Genomic DNA, 7,958 nt, shown 5'->3' on the forward strand with positions numbered 1-7,958 from the left:
CCAAGATGCTTTTTTAAAGTTATTTAACATTTTATAGAACTTTGTCTACTATGGCAACACGATGAGCTTGGTGAAATTTGGAAAAATACTGCTTGGCCACTTATCTTAAGATAAAGATAGGATAAAGGTTTATCTTTTGCACCTACCTGCCCCCCAGGGAAGGCCGATGCTTTCTAAGTTGATGGTTCCCTACAGTAGACTGTACCTTATCTTCTAAGGTAATGTATATTGACCCAAATCAGTTTTGGAATCCAATCTACTGACGAGATGGAGCACATCTTTTTTTGGATACAGATTCATTGCAATAATGTAACTGCAAATGAATATGAGCATGTATGTTTGTTCATATACAGTGGCAGGAGCAGTCTCTCATTGCAGTGAATTTTCAGGGCCAATTCATCTCTCCATCTTATACTGAATATGAAAGGTACCTGTGTCTATATGGACTCCTCACTAGTTGGAATTTGTATATATTCCAGTGTTCCCTCAGCCAGTCCTTCTGTTGTAATTCAATTTATCTCATAAAATTCCTACCCCACTTCTAGGACCAGCAGTTTTTGAACTCCACAATGGCTCCTATTGGAAAGTCTGTGACTGAGACCAAGTAAGAGTTCACTTTTTTATATTAAGCCATTATTTTGTTTGGAGCAATGAGCAATTCTGATATAAATACAATAAAATCATTATGCTCAAACTATGAGAGAGAAAATTAAGGATAATTTAAGAAATCAGTCTTAGCTTGTTTCTATACACAAATTATATTATTTATTTTCAAAGGAAACCTGCAAGGATTCCTCTGGTGTGCAAGATGTGCCTGAATACTTTTGATCAGCTTCCTGCTCACTTGAAGAGGGCGTGTATGAAGCACGCCTTGGCAGAGGTGATCAGGATGGCCTCTCAACAGGCGAGGAAGGACATGATAAATCACCTGAAGAATGGGGTCATCGTGGATTACAACAGAATAGAGATCGTGTCTGGTGAGGCAAACAGGACAGTGGTTGTAAGACTGCTGGAGTCCTTGGGCCTTTTTGTACTTGGGAAGCCTGGTAAATGATTTGAACTAATTTAACGTCATATTCGGGAAATCCAGAGAACGTCTTCACACTTGCAGTGGCTGTTGCAGGAAACACCTGTTGAATCTCACTCTGGATCTCTTGAGAGATCATTCAGCGAGCGAGTCGCAATTAGGAGATAATTTGGTATTTCTTAAGAGAACTCAGAGAACAACAGCACCGATAAATGCTGGGGAGACAGGTAGTTTTTTTTGTAATCAGATTCCAATGTCGAATACTGTGTATGAGAGCTTACTGTACGTAACTCTCCTTTTCTCACATTTTCTGATGACTATTCCGAAGGGGCACCCTGTCAACTCCTAATACTTTTTAAAAATTTGTCTGCGTGTTTGATTGTTGTCGTTTAATTTTTAAAAAAGTTCAATGTTGATTATAACTAAAGAAATTAATGATCACAAACAAAAAAAGGCCTGAAGATGCGAGTCGCTTTTGTATTAGAGCTGGATGACATGAGCTTATAAATAAAAAAAAACGTTTTCTTCCAATAAATCATACATTTTGTTCCATCCTTCTTACTATACTTCTCTCTTGTAGTAGTAAAGCATTTTGATTGAAACTGAACAATACATTAAAGGTTTCATCTATACACTTATACTTACGCTGCTGTGCAGCGGAGCCTGATACACCCCAGTGGGCAAAAGACGTATAATATATGTCTTAAATGCATACCTTAGACGTATAAATGTGGTCTGCAATTCGTCTAGAATGAAATTCTAATATACGTCTATTGTTATACGTCAATTATACGTCTATGATTAGATGTTCATTATACATAAATGGTTGGAGTTCTATTATATGGATAAATTTAGAGGTCTATTATACGGATAACTTTAGAGGATTATTATACGTATATGGTTAGAGGTCTATTATACGGATAACTTTAGAGGTCTATTATACATCAAAGATAGGTTTTACAGGTGTAGAAACTAGTAAATCAAGCCAATGATTTGGTTTAGAAATTTATTCAGAAAATACACATTCACACCTGAAAAATATGTATTTCAAATTATACATTGTATACAATCGATCAACAATCAACATATGGGCAATAATCATAAAAAACACAACTAGTCTTAAACTTCAGCTACAAATTCTGGTAACATGGCAATATACAGTATAGTAATGACAAACACAAACTAATTACATTAACGCACAAAACCACATTTTGATTCAAATATAAATTCTAAAATGCACAACTTCTGCATTTCCAAGAAAAAAAAAAAATTACAATGGAAGTTAAGACGATTTTTGTCCACCATTTGCAAACCCTGTCTAATTGTCCTAACAGTTAGAACCAGAAACGTATTATTTTCAGGGTCCAGATCTCCTGGCCCCCTGCCTTGCATATGCATTCTTCAAGTAACGCATTTTGTGCTCCTTTATTTCTTTTAATGTCGATGTAGGGTGGGAGTATATTTACTATATTTAGTATACACGCGTAAATAAAGTAATTACTGCTAAAATAATTTACTTTGTACACTATGCAGATTGCCGTATACTCCTAGTTGCGGTACACAAGACATTAACAGTAAAAAGCCTCAGATACTGTGTTAGATGTGTTTTCAACGTAATATATATGCGTTTATTAATGTCGGCAATTTTATGGTTGCAATTCGACGTTAATTATATGTCGCGGCAACGTATACAGATGCAGCCATTCAAAGAGCGCGGTACAGACACGTACCAGAGGTAATTGGCTACGGCGTCGTGCATCGTGACGTGCGATGACGCAAAATACCGCGGTGCGTGATTGGTTGACCGACAGGGGCACTCGTGGTCCGTTGGTCTGTCGTAGAAAGACTTACTGTAAACGTCTTTACTGTGCCCGTTGTAGATATTGAATTTTACCACTGAAGGGAAATTTTAGTAGCTGAGCATAAAAAGAATAGGAGCATACTGTAACGCGTGTGAAGGCCATAAACGATATTAATTTTGGAACATAAACATACAGTATATAGCTGGTCTTGGTACTTTAAAGAAAAAAATACACACCAGTATTCCATTTCTCCCTAAACATTGTAAGCTTCGAAGTCTTTAACTAACGTGATACCGGAGTCAACAAGCATACTTTTAGAATTTGATTAAAAGGGAATATAATATGGAATCGCGTATCTCAAGAAATTAATAACGATATAATTATATTCATGTTGCAAAAGAACTGCAATGGACATAAAAACTCCCTTGCTTTTAACAGAGCGTTCCATAATTTTTAACTACGAAAATGCCAGTTGAAAGGATTTGTAAACATATTTTGTTAAAGAAAGTCAGTTTTTTCCGCAACACATAAAATACATTTTTCCAAGAAAGTTTAGCCTTTGTCACTAATGAAACCACTAAATAAACACATAAATATAGAAATCTTAAGATTTGTTTTATTTAATGTTGGTAGCAGGATGAACTGTCAGAGTGTATATTTTGTCGCAGAGTTGCTGCAAGATGTTAACAGTGAAAAAGGTATTTAGAAATGAGTTATTTCAAGATGAAAATTTTCAGAATAATTGCAAATCTAGCAGGATAGAGAAAGCACAGAAAACGGCAGGAATTGAACCTAGGACCCCAGTGCTGCAAGATAGCAATGCTAACCACTTTGCCACCATTAGAAAAGGATGGATATCTTAGTTATCTTTCTAGTTCACAGGTTTGCATGCATAATTTAATTTTGAAAGCCACTGAGACATCAGGTACTACTGTTGTATTTATGAAAAAGAAACAAAACAAAAACATACTAATAACTGTGCCATCCTACTCCTTAGTTAATACAAAAAAAATACATTTTTCCAAGAAAGTTTATAATAATACTATCTATAGTTGAAATCTGAGCCTACTTTAAAAATAAAGGAAAAGCATTTTCAGAGAGCAATCACGGTGTGTTTATGTAGAAAAAGCGATTAGGTTTATGAGCAATCTAATTACCTATTCGCTTAAAACGCTATATAAAATAAAGTTTATTTAGAGATGAATGATCAGTGTCGCAGTTTAAATAATGGGAGTCAGGAAACTAACACACAGCGCCACCGGATTTAATAACGCAATAAAAGCGCTATAACATAATGTGACTAGGCACAGAAAAAGTTTACAGCACAGTACAATAATAAATGCTGACCATGACTTTAGAAGCATAAATTACCTTACACTCAATTTAAACACAAGCTGTCTTTCTGTATGAACCTCTAAGCTGGTTCATACAGAAAATGTAGAAATGCATTAGCCTGATTATGATTAAAAAACACATAATTAAACACGCTTTTGCAATTTAAATCAGAACATGATTTAAATCAATAAAAATGTTTATATTGTAACGCATACTGTCCAGCCTCCATTTCTCTATAAAAATTTACTCTGTTGCACACACACACACTAGAAGCAGGAACCGCTGTCAGAAGGGAAGATATGTTCAAAATATCGCAAATATCGATCATGTTGCGATATTTTGAAATATAAAAGTCAATTTTTTGTCCATAATAACGCTTACCTATTTTTTCGAAGAAATGTTTGTTAAAAGAAAAGTCCAGCACCAGCTGGATTCAAACACACAACCTGCTAGTTGGTAGTCACACACCTAGACCAGTAGGCTACAAGACAGCTTGCATGAACAGGCAGGCGAAACAGCCCTACACAGCCCTGTCGCAGTACACGGATATAATCATACCGTTATTAAATTCTTGAGATACGCGATTCCATATTATATTCCCTTTTAATCAAATTCTAAAAGTATGCTTGTTGACGTTAGTTAAAGACTTCGAAGCTTACAATGTTTAGGGAGAAATGGAATACTGGTGTGTATTTTTTTCTTTAAAGTACCAAGACCAGCTATATACTGTATGTTTATGTTCCAAAATTAATATCATTTATGGCCTTCACACGCGTTACAGTATGCTCCTATTCTTTTTATGCTCAGCTACTAAGATTTCCCTTCAGTGGTAAAATTCAATATCTACAACGGGCACAGTAAAGACGTTTACAGTAAGTCTTTCTACGACAGACCAACGGACCATGAGTGCCCCTGTCGGTCAACCAATCACGCACCGCGGTACCCCGTGTCATCTTACCTGCGGTACGTGTCTGTACCGCTCACTTTGAATGGCTGCATCTGTAGCTCAGTAGTGGAACAGTTGATCGCTTTTGAACTGTTCTGAATGTAGTGGAAATAATATGGTCACAAAGTAACGAACATACAGTATTCACCACTCACGTAGTGTAATTTATTAATAATTAAGATTAATGTAAACCTTTATTAGTAGCTATATTACCGGTTAATCTGATGAGAATTCAGAACACAAGTCTCTCGCTCAGTAAACACGCTTTATCGTTTACTGAGCTTTCGATGAACGTCTAAGTGAAAGACAAATTCACTATTTTCACTTTTTGGTTAAAGAACACTTTTATCACATGTTCTGCACTCCTGATGGTGTTTAACGGTGCTCTTTTCTACACGCCTGATTTGAGGATCCCCAGCTAAAATATTTTTAACTTAACAGGCTGGATTTGAGCGTCTTTACAGAGAGCCGATTTGGAAGCCTCACATATGCAAATGGTGACACTTTATCTTCGCTCCACATAAGAAACTCATTAATCTTTGAATGCTTTCCTCTTCACTTGCAGCACTAGCATTTGTCTACAGTTTGTGGCATCTTTTCAACACAATATATTTCACCATGGACTGAAAGGTCAAATGGTTTTGGCAAAAGATAAGGAGATCTCCTGGCCTGTAAGGGATCAAACCTACAACCGTGGAGTTATTAGAACGACAATCGATCCAACTGAGCTACACATACACGTGAGACTCTCTGTGCAGCATAAAATTTAATTTAGAGAATTATTTTCCCTCTGAATTTAAACCCTCACAATTATGTGTACTGGCTTATGATGTAGAAGAGATCAGCCTCTGTGATGCAATATCAAGTGACACTGACCTTCTGTTATACTGTTCCCTGCTGCATTTAAACCTAGTGGGGAAATACTTGTATCCATACATGAAAGTTTTCCTCCTTGTCAAATTATTTTCAAGCACATTTTTGTTGTTGAAAATAAACCTTGTGAATTTACATGTTGTGTCCCTCTTCTGTTAGTGTCACCCAAATTGATACATTGTGCTCTGGCGTTTCTTCAGATCATACCATTTTGTACAATACTGGACTCTGGGGCACACTCTTTTTCCAAAACTCTCCACCTCTCCATCTTCTCCTTCAATTGTTGCTTCTCTAAAACTCTCCTCCTTTCTTCCTCCTTCTTCAGCTATTTCTTTACCTCCTATTCACAAACTCTCCTCCTCTCCTTCTCCTCTTTTGCTTGTTTCTTCTCCTGCTTCTCCAACAGTTTCTTCCTCTCCTTCTTCTCCTTTGCTTGTTGCCTCTCCTCCTCTTCCCAAAATCTCCTTCTCTCCTTTTCCTCCTTTGCTTGTTTCTTATTCTCCTCCTTCAGCTGCTTCCTCCTCTCCTCCTCCTGAGCTCACCTCCATTCCTCCTTCTCCTTCTGCCTCCTCTCCTCCTCCTGCTGCAGGCGTTTCTCCAGCCCCCGAGCGTAGGCCTTCCACCTCTTCTGCTCCTTCTTCTCCCATCTCACCTCCTGCTTCTGCTCCTCCCTCCTGTTCTCCTCCGCCTCCTGGGCATGTCTCCGCTCCTCCTTGTTCATGGTCCTCCTAATTGCATCTGCTGCCTTGGTGTGTCTCCTCTCCTGCTTCTCCTCAGTCTTCCTCCTCTGCTCCTCCTCCTTCTCCCGTCTCCTCTTCTCCTTCTCCAGCATCTGCCTCCTGTCCTCTCCCTCCTTCTCCCATCTTCTCTCCTTCCTCCTCTTCTCCTCCACCTTCATCCTGTCCTCCTCCAGCTTCCTCCTCTCCTTCTCCTCCTGCACCTCCTGTCTCCGATCCATCAACCACCCTTCCAGCTTCCGCCTCCTCTCCTTATCCCGCTCCTGGGTGTTCAGGGACCGGTGCCTCCCAACCCGGACATTCCTGACTTTCTCCACTGGTGCCGCTGTCCTTTTGCCCCCTTGCGGCTCCTTCCATCTCTTCAGCTCTGTAGTGTTGCTCTTATCCTCATCGACCCCGGAACAGCACAGCATCTTGGTGAAGGAATGGGAGGAGCTGACCTGCAAGGATGATGGATCTGTAAGCGGTGTCTTTTTCAGCCACCCACCTGAAATAACAGCAGGCTGGTGTCCCAGCCCAGCTCCTGTCTCTCTCCCCTTGGATCTGGGAGATATCCAGGTTGAGTGGGGTGACGCAGATATCTTGGAAAGCTGAGGGAGTCAGGAGAGTCGCCCCAGCCCCTGTACCGCCCCGATACCACGGTGTAAGCTGGACAAGGGGAGGGGTTTCAGTGACTCACTAATCCCACATACAGATGCAGCCATTCAAAATGGGTGAGGTATTTCGCGGCATACTGCGACACGCCCACCGGGGTATCACGCAGTTCACGTGTGTCACGTGACTAACTATCCGGCTTCGCCTTGTAAAACCGCCAGGGGGAGTGTAACCTCTCATGTACAGCATTTGAGCCTTTAATTTTGAACTGTGTATTACAGCATGTTAATCATCAGTCATTAAAATGTTGGTATGTTTTATGAAAGCAAGATTGCTCAGTTGGACAAAAGTACACAACCTACCTTTATCAGAAATATTTATGCATCAAAGCCTTTACTGAAGATATTACTAATAGTATTAATAATGGATGACTTTGGACAAGCTGTATACTCAAAGTATAATTTCTTTAGCACATTTGTACAAGCACTTGGAATCTGTCCAAGCCATACTTTGTCAGGCATTTTGTTTTACTTCAACGGGCATAAAAACTTCCTTGCTTTTAACAGGGCGTTTCATAATTTCTAACTACGAAAAATATTTAAAATGCGACACCTATCATTCAACTAGAGCTTAAAATATCACAA

Source organism: Lepisosteus oculatus, chromosome 14, assembly GCF_040954835.1.
Source record: "Lepisosteus oculatus isolate fLepOcu1 chromosome 14, fLepOcu1.hap2, whole genome shotgun sequence".
NCBI lineage: Eukaryota > Metazoa > Chordata > Actinopteri > Semionotiformes > Lepisosteidae > Lepisosteus > Lepisosteus oculatus.